Source organism: Oryctolagus cuniculus, chromosome 9 (assembly GCF_051225735.1).
Source record: "Oryctolagus cuniculus isolate XC-2025 breed Fujian yellow rabbit chromosome 9, ASM5122573v1, whole genome shotgun sequence".
Taxonomy (NCBI): domain Eukaryota; kingdom Metazoa; phylum Chordata; class Mammalia; order Lagomorpha; family Leporidae; genus Oryctolagus; species Oryctolagus cuniculus.
The window spans coordinates 87,007,160-87,024,061 of NC_142875.1; the positions used below are offsets into that span (position 1 = coordinate 87,007,160).

Below are 16,902 nucleotides of genomic sequence, written 5' to 3' on the forward strand. Positions count from 1 at the left end.
CATAAGCACAGCAATCCAGGCGCCCAGCATCTGGGGAAGGCAGCACATCTGTCTTCTGTCCATGTCTTCCCTAAACGTCTCCCTGAATCGACTTTTATGGGAGTGGGGGAGGCGGGAGGGTGTCGTAAATATCCCATTCTATTTGAATCCCAGCGTTAACAATGCCCCCCGTGACTGTAAACACAAGATGTTGCTCTCAGGGAAGCAGAGAGCTTTGTGACAGTGGTCCTGGTGTGGGCCACAGGCCGGCTAATCACATTACCATGAGAGCCAAGAGGTGGCCCGCAGACAGCGAAATAAAGACGAGGGAAAGGCAAGACTAATCTCGTTAAATGGAAAGCTCCCATGGACGCTGCTTTTACCCAGCTGCTGCAAACGCCCCGTTTTCCCAGGGCTGCATCACCTGGGTGTCCCCAAGGGCTCTGGGCTGGTCCAGCCAAATGCCGGAGCCTTCTGAGCCCACACAGACTTTGTCTTCAGAGTTTTCTTTTTAAGAGAAAAAAACAACACTAACAGCAGCCACCGCCACCCCACCCTCCACCCCCAAAGCACTCTGGAGACACTGTCAGCCCTCCCCACCCTATTTTCAATCAAGTGTTTCCTGAGGTTTCCAAAAGCACCGAAGACTCAAACAAAAAGTCCAGCTTTTTGCGACTTCTGTAATCTTAAGGAAAGAAAAACTTGCCCTAAAGCTGGGGAAATCCGTTAGCTCGGCAGTTCTCAGTGTGTGGTCTGAGGGTCTTGTGTGTGAGGGGGGAGGATCCAGCAGCTCTCAGGGGCTCCCTAAAGTTCTCCCTTTTTCAGCTGAAAGTCTGTGTGATGCTGAGCTTTCTTCCACACTTCAGCCACAGCAGCAGAGGTGAAGCAGACGGGAGAACCCAGCATGGAGATCTGTTCCAGAGAGGTTTTTAAAGGAGAAAGCTAGACATTAAGGACATTTACAAAAATGAAAAGTAGTGCTTCTCTTTTCACCAAATGTTTTGCTGCTTTGGAAATAATTTTTTAAAGAACCTATATGTCAATACTTGAAAGATTTATTACTCTTATCTTTAAGCTCATAAATCAATATATTAAAAATTTCTCTGTTTTGTCTCTAATACAGTAAAAATGAATGGATGACATCCCATGCAAACAAAGCTCCTTGGAGTCTTCAATAACTTGAGTATAAAGGGGTCCAGGACCAAAATATTTCAGAACTTATGCTTAGAGGAAATGAAAACATTCAGTGGTCAACATAGCTCATTCCTCTAGACTTTAATTTTGAAGATCATGGGTTGGCTTATACCATTGGGCGACAACAGAGATTTTCCTTAATATGTTCATCTAGCCAAAGTCTTAAATTTACCTTTGATTGAAGACATGTTTTAGTCAAAGACTGAACTGTAGAAAACCATCGAGGCCAGGAAAATGGTAAATAGGCAAGATAAGTCATTTGCCTAAGAAGCAGCCCTGGGAACAGTGCTGTGGGATAGCAGGTTAAGCCACTGTCTGCAGCATCAGCATCCCATATGGACACTGGTTCGAGTTCCAGCTGCTCCACTTCTGATCCAGCTCCCTGCTAATGTGCCTGGGCCCCTGCACCCATGTGGGACACCTGGAAGAAGCTGCTGGCTCTTGGCTTTTGCCATTGCAGCCATTTGGGTAATGAACTAGTAGATGGAAGATTTTTCTCTGTAACACTGCCTTTCAAATAAATAAAACAAATCTTCAAAAAAAATTAGAAGCAGCCTTAATTACCATAACCACTTCCCTCCAGTTCCTAGCCCACCTTCATCCCCAGAACCCACTCACCTGCTCTCCATTTCTAGAATTTCTCATGCAAGAACCCTATGTGAGTGGAATCCCTGCAGCATGTAGCTTTGGGGGACTGGCGTCTTTCACTCTGCATAACTGTCTGGAGACTCATCTAAGTTGTTCTGAGTATGAGTAATTTACTCCTTTTTATTGTTGAGTATAAGTACCATGGTTTTACTCGTTCACCCACTGAAGGACATCTACATTGGTTGCAAAGAAAGTTGCTATAAACATTCCTGAACGTTGTGTGTGTGTGTGTGTGTGTGTGTGTGTGTGAATAACATAAATCTTCCCTACAGTCCAGGAATACAATTGCTACATCACATGGTAGTTGCATATTTTACTTTTTAAGAAACTGCCAAAATGTTTTCCAGGGTGGTGGCACCATTTTACAATCTTCACTGACAACGTGTGAGTAACCCAGCTTCTCTGCATCCATGCCAGCTTTTGGCATTGCCATTGCTTTTTGCTTTAGTTGTGCTAAAAATCTCACAATTTTGCATTTTATACTTAAAGATCTGACCCATTTGAAATTAAATTTTATATAAGGTGTGAGAGTCATATTGTTTTTTTCAGTTGTTGTTCTATGATATCCAATTGCTTTAGCATTATTTTTCAGAAAAGGGGATATCTGTTCCATGGAATTTTACCTTTTTTTTTTTTAATGTAAGGAGGCAGTATCTTGTTAACATCCAAAGTGATGATGAGAAGTTTGTTGTTTTTAAGATTTGTTTATTTATTTGAAAGACAAAGTTACAGAGAGATAGAGAGAGAGATTGAGATCTTCCATCCACTGGTTCGCCCCCTAAATGGCCTCAATAGCTGGGGCTGGGCCAGGACAAAGCTAGGAGTCAGGAGCTTTATCCAGGTCTCCCAAATAGGTGCAGGGGCCCAAACACTTGGGTCATTTTCCACTGCTTTTCCAAGGCCATTAGCAGGGAACTGGATAGGAAATGGAACACCCAGAGCTTGAACCAGCATTGCAGAGGGCAGCTTTACCCAATACGCCACAACACCAGCCCCTGAATTGCACCTTTCTGGAAAAACAGTGGAGCATGTTTGTATGGGCTCTCTCTTTTGTTCCACCTCTCTAGGTGTCTACCAGCACAGTAGGCCTCTTTATCCTGGCAGATCCATTCCAAGACCCACCCCCCTCCATGTATCCTTGAAACTGCAGATAGCACCAAACCCTATCTATCTATCTACATAGTGATTTTCCTATACATATATACCAATGATAAGATTTAATTTAATTTCTAAATTAGGCACAATAAGAGATTAACAATAACTAATAAAAATTGAACAATCATAGCAATATATTATAGTAAAAGTTACTTTAAACCTATGAACTGTTTATTTCTGGAACTTTCCATTTAATGTTTGTTTATGTTGAAAATATAATTTTAATAGATAATTCTTCATATCACATAAGATCACAATAAAATACACTACATTCTGAAGAAATTCCAAACGTTATGAGAATAAGAATGAAGAAAATCCAAATGGGCTACAATATCCATTACCTTAAACTGCAAGAGAAAAAGGTTCCAAGTTTATATATTTATGGCTGGCTATGTTTATGACTTCATAATACCAAGAATGAGGAATTAGATAGGAAGAGAGGTGGGAAAGAACACTTTTGTGAGGGGAAGAACTCGGTCGATGAAGAAAAAGAATCAATGAACTCCAAAGTAAAGAATAAAAGCTCCCACAGCAACAACCAGAAAGATGAAAGAATCATTAACTGAGTACCTGATGCTCTCACAGGAAGAAGCCGCCTGATGACACTCAGGCAGGTGGTATGCTTGAGATCTGTGCACCAGGCCTGTCAGAAAGACTCACAAATGTCTCCGCAAACCCCAGATGATGATCAGATTGGTATTTCCCAATAACACACACCAGCAGGAAGTTTTCAGACAAGAATCAAGAAAAAGGTCATAACCCAAATCCAAGGCAAAAATGTGCTGTAACACATGAAAACTTTCTTTGCTGTGACTGTCCTGTATGGTAATTTTCAAACATCATGGCAAGACACCAATGACCCAATGAATCAGACAACACCAACATATTTATTTCAAATTTCTAGGAGGTAAAAAAAAGTCAGATACTGATACTTTATGCATGCTCAGGGCTAGTTTATAAATACTCCATTCAATAATGCTGTAACATAAATTTGCATCAATGAAAAAAACTGGCAAAATCTACTTTTTGCCATTCAATTTATCAGATGGTGAAAACCAAAACAGAATGTTCCATCAGAGCTTTAATTTTTAAATACGATTGTCACACTGGGAAAATGAAATAAATACAGTAAAATAAACTGTACAAAGGCAAAGTAGAATAACAAAAAATACTTTACTAAAACATAAGATTTACAGAGGTTTCCAGACAAGCTATACAAAATGGTCACAAGCTTTTTTGAAGGGGGAAATCTATACTTGACAGCAAAATCACAATGTTATTAGTGAAGGCTGTGATGTTTGTTTAATGTTTCCATTTTGGTTCAAACAATCAAGCTTGCCATCTACAGAGTCTAAATTGTTAGACTTGGCTAGAGAGCATATTCTAAAGAATTGGTTAGCTGCTTTTAACCAATGCAATTAGATCACCATAAAAAGGGGGGAAAAGAGCCCATAAAATTAAAATAAAACTTACCTCCCCCCTCAAAAAAATAAAATAAAATAAAGAAAAACACCCACACCCCTGCAGCTAACCCTGACACCTACCTGCATTCACAGTGCTCTATACTTAAACCATGATAGGGGAAATGAACAAAAGCAGAGGGGCTACTGCTTTCAAACATTTCCACAACAATCCAGATGACACTTCTAGCCTCTGTTCATGCTTTACAACAGCGAATCAGGACAAGACATAGATTTGCTAATGTACATTTAATTCCCAAAGGACTGAAGATGTCTGGGCTTTTATTCTACAATATTTCTAAGACAGTGTCCATTAAATATAAACAAAAAGGAAGAAGTCTTGGCAGAACAGGAGAAGTGATGCATACTTGATGATCAGATCGATTTAAATATTATTCATGGCACATAGCCTAGTCCGTGCTCTAGCTGTTTCTATGGCTTGGGCTTCGTTGGTCTTCCACTGCTCCACTGCATCATTTGCTAATGGATCATCTGGATTGGGAGCACTTAACAAAGCCTGGATCCATAGCAGAACTGTGCGGATCTGCAGTGCTGGGGACCACTTATCTTTCGAAATATCTAAACACATTCTTCCCAACTTGTCTACATTAGGATGATAAATTTTGGTCATGAAACATACTTTAGGGGCTGCCATTGGGTATTCTTCTGGAAAGAAGTTTAAAAGTTCAAGTTTAAAAGTCTCTCCCTCAAAGGGGAAATCCTGGGGGCCAGCAATGACCACATGAAAATAGCGGACATTGCTCTCATCTGGTTCTGCTTTAATGCCAGGAATTGGTTCTGCCAGCAAACACTGGGTTTCCTTGATGATCCTGCAGGGCAGCCCGGCCATCTTGTCAGATCCCGAGTTCCCCATTTAATATTTTTGGACTGATGTTGACTGTGGGGAACTCAAACCATAGAAAGCAAAACTGTAGAAACAGAGGGCTGCTGTATCATACTTGTTCATTATCATAACTATACAGTAAGTCTTAAAATCAGGTGAACCACAATGCATTACATTTTAAATATTTGATTACTTCAGCTAAGTGTTTAGTCTTGATTTAAAATAAGTATATTCAGGGGCCGGCGCTGTGGGGGCAGTGGGTTAAAGCCCTGGCCTGAAGCGCCAGCATCCCATATGGGCTCAGGTTCTAGTCTCGTCTGCTCCTCTTCCAATCCAGCTCTCTGCTTATGGCCTGGAAAAGCAGTAGAGTATGGCTCAAGTCCTTGGGCCCCTGCACCTGCGTGGAAGAAGCTCCTGGCTCCTGGATCGGTGCAGCTCCGGCCATCTGGGGTGTGAACCAGCGGATGGAAGACCTCTCTTCTTTACCTCTCTCTGTAACTCTGTCTTTCAAATAAATAAAATAAATCCTTAAAAAAATATATTCATTAAAGCAGATTTGTTTCCTTGATACCTTGTCTATTATTGCAATTCACATTTTAAATTAATTTTTCATCTTCACTAATACTTCTTTTTAAAAATTTTTATTCATTTGTTTGTTTAAAAAGCAGAATAACTGGCAGAAAGAGAGAAACAGAGATTCTTCCGTGCACTAGCTTACTCCTCAAACGTCTGCAGGAGCCAAGGCTGGGCCAGGCCGGAGCCAGGAGCCAGGAGCTCCATCTGGGTGTCTCACATGGGTGGGCCATCCTCCACTGCCTCCCAGGCGCATTAGCAGAGAGCGGGATCAGAAGCAGAGGTGATACGCAATCGCAGGCACTCTGATATGGCATTGCAAGCATTCTAAGCTGTGGCCTAATGCTCTCTTCCAGAACGGCTACCCCACAATTCGTAGTTTGGGTTGCAATGAACACTTCTCCCTTGGTTCTGTGGCTTAGTTGCTCAGGTTCCTTTACCGCTCTGAACACCAGTTTCCTCATCTGTGCAAGAGTTCGCAGGCCATCATTCCACGGCTGCCCATGCTATGCCAGTCCTAGCGTATGAGGTTACACGCAAAAGCGGCCAGCCCAGTACGAGTGCTGAAGCCAGTCTACTGTTCCCAGCCCCGTTCGCTCATTCCCTGTCCTCAGTCTGTTACTTGTGCTGACAATGCAGTGGTGTGTCTGTGAGCTGCTCTCGTTCCCCAGCCCCAAGTACATGACACGCGGCTCTCTGCAATTACCCATGACGCAGAGGCTACAGACTGTATCAATAAATGTAAAAACTAGGAACACGGCCTCCACAGGTTTCCAACTGCATGATAGCTGGGGCAGTCTGATTCTTGAGAGCACCTCCAGAGCTACCCGGAGCAGGGCTAACCCAGAGGGGCCTCTAGAGGCCACACCGGCTGTAGCAGTGACGTCACTTCCTCTCATTATCCAGAAGTCCCCTCTGCCTGCTGTACTACATGCACTTACTGAATAAAAGCCGAGTTTCCTTCCAAGCACAAAGAGCAATATACTTACGGGTATTTTTTTTTAACTTTTATTTAATGAATATAAATTTCCAAAGTACGACTTATGGATTACAATGGCTTCCCCCCCATACCATCCCTCCCACCCACAACCCTCCCCTTTTTTTAATAATTTTTTTTTTTTTATTTCTTGACTGGCAGGGTGGACAGTGAGAGAGAGAGACAGAGAGAAAGGTCTTCCTTTTGCCGTTGGTTCACCCTCCAATGGCCACTGCGGCCGGCGCACTGCGCCTAATGAAACCAGGAGCCAGGTACTTATCCTGGTCTCCCATGGGGTGCAGAGCCCAAGCACTTGGGCCATCCTCCACTGCACGCCCTGGCCACAGCAGAGAGCTGGCCTGGAAGATGGGCAACCGGGACAGAATCCGGCGCCCCGACCAGGACTAGAACCCGGTGTGCTGGCGCAGCAAGGTGGAGGATTAGCCTATTGAGCCGTGGCGCCAGCCCCTTACGGGTGTTTTTAAAAAACTATCTCACTCTTTCTCCATAAGCTGCTCATTTCTCCATTTTATGTTTTCCTTTCACAAAGAACAATTTAACTGGTATGCACCAATGTGTGTTTTCAAACCGTGATTCGGTGCGAAGCCCTGCCACACTCCTATCTAGCTGTTGCTTCTGCAGCATGTCGCTTTGAAGTGTGAATTAGATGATTCAGCAGTTTGTGGTCTGACAGATAATTACACATGATCTATTTTCATTTCAAGACAACACCAAAAATCATGTTTCCCATACATTTTTAAAGCCCTTTCATTATCTTTAATGTTTTACTCTTTTCAAACCTGTTAAGGTTTTAACCTTTTAATTCCATTTGGCACAAGATTCTTTTTTTTCTTTTTGAGCGGGAGAGAGAGAGCGCCAAATCCAGGTCTCCCGTGTGGGTAGCAGGGACCCCGCCACTCGAGCCATCACTGCTGCCATGCAGGGTCTGCAGTAGCAGGCAGCCGGAGTCAGGAGCCAGAAGCCAGTATTGAACCCAGGCTCCCTGATGTGGGACATGAGAGTCTTGTCACATGCCACTCCCTCCCCTTTTGGCTTTTCAAAATGAGAAATGTCGAACACCTGAAAAAGTGCATACAGCCAGGGGCTGGTGGTTGTGGTGCGGCAGGCTAGGTTCCCCATCTACGACAATGAGCAGCAGTTTTAGTCCCGGCTGCTCCACTCTCTTTCCAGCTCTTTGCTAATGTGCCAAAGAGAGCAGTGGAATGTGATCCAGGTGATTGGGACCCTGAACCCATGTGGGAGACCCAGATGGAGTTCCGGACTCCTGGCTTTGGTCTGGACATTGCTGTTGAGGCCATTTGGGGAGTGAATCAGTGGGTGGAAGATCTCTCTCTCTTGTTCTCTCTCTCTCTCTCTCTGGCTCTTTCAAATAAATAAATCTTTTTTAAAAGTACATATAACCAATGTTCATTTTAATAAATAATGTTTATTGCATGGCTGTGCATTCACAATTTAGTCCAACAAATAGCACATTTCCAGACCCAGATATTCCTCCGAGTCTTTTCCCGTGTAGCTCCCTGCCCATCACAATAGCCCCCATCCTGTCTTCTGTGATGATCACATCCTTTAGAGTTGATTGTAAAGTTTGACACCTGCCTATTTTCCCCTGTGTCTGTGGTAGTTTTAACACCTATGTAGCAGCCAGTGCTGTGGCGTATTGGGCTAAGCCTCCAGCTGCGGCACCATATGGATGCCAGTTCAAGTCCCAGCTCCTCCACTTCCAATCCAGCTCTCTGCTATGGCCTGGGAAAGCAATAGAAGATGGCCCAGGTTCTTGGGCTTCTGCACCTGTGTGGGAGACCTGCAAGAAGCTCCTGGCTCCTGGCTTCAGATCAGCTCAGCTCCGGCTGTTGCGATCACCTGGGGAGTGAACTAGCAGATAGAAGACCTTTCTCTCTGTCTCTCCCTACCTCTGTCTGTGGCTCTACATCTTGAATAAATAAAATATTTTTTAAAAAACCACCTAGGTATTCATCTTTAGTAGCAATTTGTAAATAAAATGGATGTGTTCTTGCCTGTCTTGCTTCTTTCTACCCACAGCCCTGTGGCAGTACGCATCCGTGTTAATGCGCGTAGCTGTGGTTTATCCACCCTCGCAGCTGTGTGTTATCTGAGACATCACTCTTCACAGCAGAGGCAGCACGGAGCTGCTGCTGCACCTTTGCATCGCTGGTAGTCTTGGCTGCTGTGAACAAGCTTGTTGATGTACCTTCTGTGCTTGTGCCCAGGTGTAGGTACTGCGCACACAATTCTCTGAAGCTGCATTTCTGGGTCACAGCACCTGTACCTCTACCGTTGCCTTCAGTCAATACAGGGATGCTTTTTTCAAAATAGCTAAGTCTATTAATATTTAACAGGTAATGCGCGAACCCAGTGTTGAATTTTAAAAGGAGCCCTTCCATAACCCCATCTCCCCAGGCCTATCCATGTGTTTGTTTTTCTCACACAATCTCTTATGCTCTGAAAAGGACTGGGAAAGCCACGACTCCCGACGAGCAAAGCTCCCGCCTCCAGTCCTCAGCCTACAAACTCCCCAGAGTCCACCAGGCAGAAGGCCCGAGTGCTGCTTTCAGTATTCGCCTTACTGAATGCCTGAATATGGATTGGGCAACTTACAGAAGCTATTGACTGTGACCTAGAAGACACATTGCTTAAGTGAAAAAGAAGTCCACAGGTGACATTGATAGCATATTTCTCTGGAAACACTTAGGAAATTTCGGAGGAGACCTGAAGCAAGCAGGGTGGTGTGCTTGCCGGAACTCAGCCGGCACATCAATCTGGGCACACCTAGGTTGGACCTTTAAGTCTGCTTGAAGGATATAGTTCAGTCCCAGGTAAATGTTTAATGGAGAGAAGGGTCAGCAGGTCTCCCTGGCCCTGAGCCAGATTCGTCCTTGGCGACTGTGGCAAGGATTTTCTGCCCATTGTGCCCTTGTCTGCCTGCAAAGGTCCTTGTGCAAAGCACCCACTCCTGGCTAAATCTGATAAGAGAAGTCCTCTATTGCTTCATATTCCAAAACCTTCAGAACTTAAATCCCCTTTCTCTTTTTTTAAGCTTTTTATTGTGGGAAATTTTAAACGCACGTGAAGGTAAATAGAACGGTGAGATGAGCCCCAGGTACTCATTACCCAGCTTCAATAATGATCAATTTATGGCCGATCTTGTGCCGTCTGTGTCTTCTCCTCAGCCTCCCACCAGGATTACTTAGAAACAAATGTAAATCATGACTCAATTTGTGACCACTTCGCTATGTGTCTCTGAAAGATAAGGGCTAAACACACACACACACACACACACACACACAGCCCTCAATGCTATTATCAAACACCAAAAAATGGCAATTCCTTAATTTTATCAAATAAATGGTCAGTATGGACATTTCTTTGACTTTGATAAAAACCTTTATTTTTATTGCTTTAAATATTTATTTATTTGTTTTTTGAAAGGCGGAGAGACAGAGAGAGAGCTCTTGCATTCCACTTGTTTACTCCCCAAATGCCCACTACTGCCAGGGCTAGGCCAGGCTGAAGCCAGGAGCCAGGAATTACATCTGGGGCTCCCACATGGGTGGAAGGAACATACATACTTGGGCCATCTTATGATGCCTCACATGATGTGTATTAGCAAGAAACTGAATCGAAATTCCAAGGACTCTGATATGGGATATGGGTGTCCCAAGCAGTGGCTTGCTCTGTGCTGAACACCTGCCCCCCAATGTTTTGAAAAATGATTGTTTTGAATGAGGATCCAAACAAATTCAGGCTCTACACACTTTTATTGCACTAAGATAAATCCTTCTGAAAACTTAAAAAATATGATTACACACAAGCATGAACCAGGAAAATCCTGGAAAAGAACAGCAATGGAAGGAATAAGGGATGATCTCACATTCAAATGTGTAACAAAGTTTCTATAGTTAAAACTGTTGAATATTGACCCAAGGGTAGACAAACCAATGCACAAGAAGACAAAAATCCATAAATAAATGCAACTATATATGGGAATTTATTTATTTTTAAAATATTAATTTATTATTTATTTGAAGGCAGAGTTACAGAGAGAAAGGAGAGAGAGAGAGTGAGAGAGAGCGAGCTTCCAGCCACTGGTTCACTCTCTAAATGGCCACAAAGGCTGCAGCAAGGCCAGGCCGAAGCCAGGAGCTTCTTCCAGGCCAGGCCTCTCATGTAGATGCAGGGTCCCAAGGACTTGGGCCATCCTCTGCTGCTTTCCTAGGAGCATTAGCAGAGAGCTGGATTGGAAGTAGAGCAGCCGGGACTCGAACAAATGCCCATATGGGATGCTGGAGCTGCAGTCTGGGACTCTAACCCACTGTGCCATAGTGCCAGCCCCCAGCATACTTTTTTCCATGACATTACAAGTTGAGAAAGTTAGGAAAGATCTTTATGCCCATATCAGAGAGTGATTTACAAACTGTAGGAAAATGGATGGTCAATTAAGACATAATACAGAAAGGCAATGCAAATTGCGCTTAATTCCCAGGCATAATCCATTCTTCTAGAAAGAAATCCAACAAGAAGTCACACCAAGATACACCACCTCTGCTAGCTGCTTGGCAAAGATGCAGTCATTTGACAGTATACAAAGCCGGTAAGGACGTGAGGTCACCAGCCTTATCTATGTGCAGTGGGGAGGGAACTGGGCAATGTCTAGAAAAATTAGGAACACATCTACCCTGTGATCCAGCAATTTCCCTTCTACAAATTTGTGCCACAGATGCATTGGCCAAAATACCAAAATGTGTATACATTATTTGTAAGAGCAAAAATCTGAAAATGTTCCACATGTGTCCATCAACAGGGCACTGCCTAAACATGTTATGGTACTTTCACGCAATGCAAGTGTGCAAATGAATGAGAATGATCTCTATATACTAACGGGGGCATTTTTAGGAACTATTAGTACAACAAGCAAGATAGAGCAAAGCATTTATTATACACTGCTGTTTAAGAAGACACACACACGCGTTATTTATTTATTTACTTTCAATTTGTGAGGCAAACACAGACAGACAGAGAGTTCCAATCTACTAGTTCACTTCCCAAATGCCCACAACAGCTGGAACTGTGCTGGGGCCAAAGTGGGAGCCTAGAACTCAACCTGGGTCTCCCACATGGGTGGCAGGGATCCAGCCACTTGAGTCATGCCCGTTGCCTCTCAGAATCTGCATTAACAGGAAGCTGAAGTCTGAAGCTGGAGCCAGGAATTTAACTCAGGCATTCCAACTGGAATATGGACACTTGCACTGCTAGGCCAAATGTTGGGGTCAATCCCCTACACCCACCCCACACCAACCCCCACTGCAAACAAACATTTTTAAAGGATGAATTTTATGATAAGTACATTTTATCTCAATAAAGCTCTCATAAAAATATATGGAAGTGGGGCCAGCATTATGGCATAGCAGGTAAAGTTGCTGCCTGCGGTGCCAACATCCTATGTGGGCACAGGTTCACGTCCCAGCTGCTCTACTTCTAATCCAGCTCCCTGCTAATGGCCTGGGAAAGCAGTGGAAGATGGTCCAAGTGCTTGGGTCCCTGCCACTCATATAGGAGACCTGGAAGAAGCTCCTGGATTCTGGCTTTGGCCTGGCCCAACCCTGGCCATTGTGGCCATCTGGGTAGTGAAATAGTGGATAGAAGATCTCTCTCTCTCTCTCTCTCTCTCTCTCTCTCAGCTAACAGACACTGAGGTAACAGAATTTGGATGTGCCAAGTTTTATAGATTTTATTTGGGAACCAGTAAAATTGTGCATAATTACAAAGCATAATTGCATAATTGCAAAGCAAAATTAGATCAAAAAGCAATGCCTACAATCTGAAAAGGAAAGGAAAGCAATGAGCCCCAGTGTGCAGCCACCCAGACAGGAGGGATTGCAAGTGACTGGACAGCATCATTGTGTGACTGCTGGTGCTCTGAGGTCTAGACCCTAGGGACAAAGAACTGCAAAGCAAGTCTCATGGGGTTTGCAGCCATCATGGTGTTCCTCAGTATTGTTGCTCTGGGATGGTCTTCTGTGCATAGTAGGGCAAATCAAATGAATAACTGTGTTGCTGTATAGGAGAGTTTTTCCCTGTGGTTGACACTGGTGGGTGGAGGAAGCTCAGTATATTCCCGTAATCCTGTGTCTGAACTGAAGCATCAGAATCACATTTTTTTTTTAATTTGAGAGGCAGATTTACAGACACAGAGAGGGGTGGAGACAGAGAGGCCTCCTATGTGCTAGTCCACTTTCCAAATGGCTGCAATAGCCAGAGCTGGGCCAATCCAAAGCCAGGAGCCAGGAGTTTCTTCCAGGTCTCCCACCCGGGTGCAGGGCCCAAGCCCTTGGGCCATCTTCTACTGCTTTCCCAGGCCATCAGCAAGGAGCTGGGTAGGAAGTGGAGCAGCTGTTACTCAAATTGGCACCCATATGGGACACCAGCACCACAGGCAGAGGCTTAACCTACTATGCCGCAGCACTGGCCCCCCAGAGTAACACCTTATGATAAGTTTTGTCTTTAGTAAGAAATGGGCATTTCCCAGCCTGCAAGCCTTCCAGTGGTGATGCACCAGAGGTGTGGCCCAATTCTCAGCTCCAGCTATCTACACTGCATTCCCCACTCAAAGCAACCACTCATCCTTGGATGCAGGTCTGGGACAGAAAACCATATTTTCTCATACCAGAAAACAAAAAAGCTGACAAGGTCTCAAGATGCCACTTGGGATGCCTGCATCCCATATCAGAACCCACATGAATCCCTGGGTTCAAATCTCAGCTCTGATTCCCATTCCAGTTTCTGGTTAATGCACATCCTGAGAAGCAGCAGATGTGGTGGAGTTTCTGTCGTGCACATGGGAGACCGGGTTCGCCTTCTGCCGTGCCCAGCCCTGGCTGCGTGAGTATCTGGAGAGTGAACTGGAAGATCTGTGTGCAGTGTGTGTGTGTCTATGTGTGTGTGTGTGTCTGTGTGTGTGAGAGAGAGAGAGAGAAAGAGAAAGACTCTGTCTCTCTTTCAAACAAAAATGAAAAATAATTTTTAAAAATTTAAAGATTATTTATTTACTTGAAAAGCAGAGCAAAGGGAGACTTCTGAAGATTCTCTTATTTGATATCTTTGAATGATGCTAAGGAACCAAATCTTTATTACTTTCTGAGCTGGTAAATCAAGGGAAAGGTCAAGCATTTGAGCCTCATTCTCTATATGATCTGGACCCAGGAGTTGAGGATGAGGGAAGCTTTGGTTTATATAATTGCAGCTAAGAGATGCAGATGGGATGAGTGAATTGAGCAGCACTGTTGGCACTTCCACATGAATGGATGGGGCCAAGCATCAACCTGCAGAGGCTGACAACAGGATACAGAGAGACACAGGAAAACATGCTTCCCAGAGTGCAAAGAGGCACCACCTCCGAAGAAGTTTTCCAGTCATGTGCACACACACACACACACACACACACACTTTTTAAAAACTGGTTGATTGCTTTGAAAGGCAGAGTGACAGAGGGAGAGAGAAAGAGACAGAAGTCTTCCATTTGTTGGTTCACTCTCCAAATGCCAGTCATGGGTGGGGCTGGATCAGGCTGAAGCCAGGAGCGTGGAACTCCATCCAGGTCTCCCATTGGTATGGAAGGGACCCAAGAATTGGGCCATCATTTACTGCTTCCCAGGTGCGTTATCAGGGAACTGGGTCAGAAGTGGAGCAGCTGGGACTTAAAAATCTGGGCTCCAATAGAGGATGCCAGCATCACCTTAACCTGTTATACCACAACACCTGCCCTGGGAGAGCATGTCAAAGGTCACCACAGGAACCCCATCAGCAAAGTCTACCTGTGAGGGACACTAAGGGAGAAGCAACTCAGTTTCTGAGAGCCAGAGTGAGAAGCGTGGCGAGGAAACTCTGTAGCTTCCAAGATGCTCAAGGCACATATCCCAGTTCATGGACCTTATGCTGATCCCTACTCAAGTAAGCAAGCTGCAATCGGCAAATGTGAACATGGACTGGGTGTGGAATGCTATTGGAGGATTATTGCTCATTTTCAGGCAAGACAATGCATGGCTCCTTTCTAAGCATCCTTATTGCTTAGAATTACTATTGAAGTATTTACAAATGATGAGCTGTCTGGGTAGGGGTGGGATGGGGGCACCAGAGAAGATGAAGCAAACCTGACAACTGAGGAAGCTGGGGGTGGCTATACGGGGTCATTCTATTCTCTCTGATCAAGACACTCTAGCATCTCAGGAACTCAAGCGAGGCAGACAGCAGTACTAGCTCCGTGGCAGAGGAGGCCAGGGTTGGAAGCCGGGGGCTCTCTAGCTCACCAGCACAGTACCTGGGGCTTGGCACAGAACCTGACCCATGCAAGGATCTTACACAAATAGATGGGTCCCAGGGCTGAGCAAGCCCTGCAAGGCAACCAGGCGGGTCTCTGGCCTCCTCCCATCGGGAGATAACGCAGTCTTAAATCACAGGCAGCCAGCTTAACGTGGGTGATCCTGGGAAGCCTGGCCTAGAACCACGGCAGGTCACAGGCCAGGCAAAGAGGGTCTGGCTAGCCTTAAGGACCAAGAGAGCCCGGAAAACTCCATGCGCTGATGTTATCTGGCACTTTCCCTCTCTGCCTCCCACCCCTCCTCCTCCAACTCTCCCTCTTCCATCCTCCCCCTCCCCTCTCAGCCAGCGAAAAGGCTGCAGCCGGAACACTCACATGACAAATTTCCAGAGAAGCAGACTCAGGAAAGTTGCTCTGCAGCGCTTCAAAGACTTGAGCACTGGACTGCAGGTGCCAACTGCTCCTGATGCTTGTCTCTCTTTGGTCCCTGCAACCCCTGTGGCCACAAGCCCGTTGGGCCCAAGGGGATAACACCAGCCAGGAGAGGACATACAATAGCCAGGAAAAGAGCACCCAGCTCCTCCAACCATCACACTCTGGCGGGTGCAACCAGAAGAGCAGAGCCACTACCTACACATGAACTTGAAGGAAATATGCAGCAAGTTAACGGCTTGGCATATAATTCAATGTACATTAAAAGAAAGTCTAAATGCACCCAGCTGCTTTCCCCCATCCTGTCCAGCCACCTGCTTGCAGAACGAGGAGGTGTGAGTAACCCATGAAGGGCTGGGTCATCATGACAACACGCATACAATCACACCTGCACCTTAGTCACTAATGTGGGAGTCCCATAGCTGCAGGACTAGAAAGTGGTGCAGCCAAGGCTTGGTTCAGGCTGTGTGTTACAGAGTTCGTGCCCCTAACCCTTTGCTCCTACATGGCCAGGTCTCTGTGGCTCCCCACTGCCTCCCCCAGGAATTGTGCCATGAGTGGTTCAGCTCCTTCCCAGCAGTCGCCTCCCCAGTCTCCTCCTGGGGTCCACACGCTGCATAACAGGGCAGCCACCATCAGCTCCCAGGGCTCTCTGAGTGCCCCCACCCTCCCTCGCCTCCTCTTTGAGTCACTCCCTGGCAAACGTAAGCTGTCCTTGAAGAATACTTTTTATTCTTAGCATCCACAAACACATTGCATTGTGCGCCAGGACACATCTGTGTTGGATTGAGTATAAAGCTGAAGCTTACACCCTGTGCCATCATGAGGAGAGAATGGCTGATCCTCACCTTTCACTGGCCAGCTGATTTCTCAGGCATCAAATACAGCATTCCCTGGCTTAGTGAACACAGGTGCACAGAGAGCAGAGTGTGTGAGTGGGGTCCAGGCTTGATTCCAGCCACAGATTCCTCCAAGCCCCAGTTTCCCCATATGGAAGAAAGATCATGCCAAACTCCAGGGTCCCTGTCACCATTCAACACGACATGCCTGGCTTTCAGCAGGTGCTCACTAAATGCGGGATTTCCTCACTTCCCTCTTTCCCTCTGGAGCAAATCCCCCATGCAATATCAACCTGGGATTCTCACAGGAGGCTGAGGAAAGAAAGGCCAATGCAGAAGTTGGGGGGGAGCAGGGGATGGAGCCAACCTGAGAAGTTACTTCTGCACCTGAAACCTCCTTCCACACATCCACCGTTCTCCCACAAACTGCCCAGCCTGGACCCACGGCC

General features: G+C 45.4%; 1 pseudogene; it reads right to left on the minus strand.

Moving 5' to 3' along the window:
* Positions 1–4,723: 4,723 nt before the first annotated feature.
* Positions 4,724–5,307, minus strand: LOC100339349 (ubiquitin-conjugating enzyme E2 N pseudogene; annotated as a pseudogene).
* Positions 5,308–16,902: the final 11,595 nt, after the last annotated feature.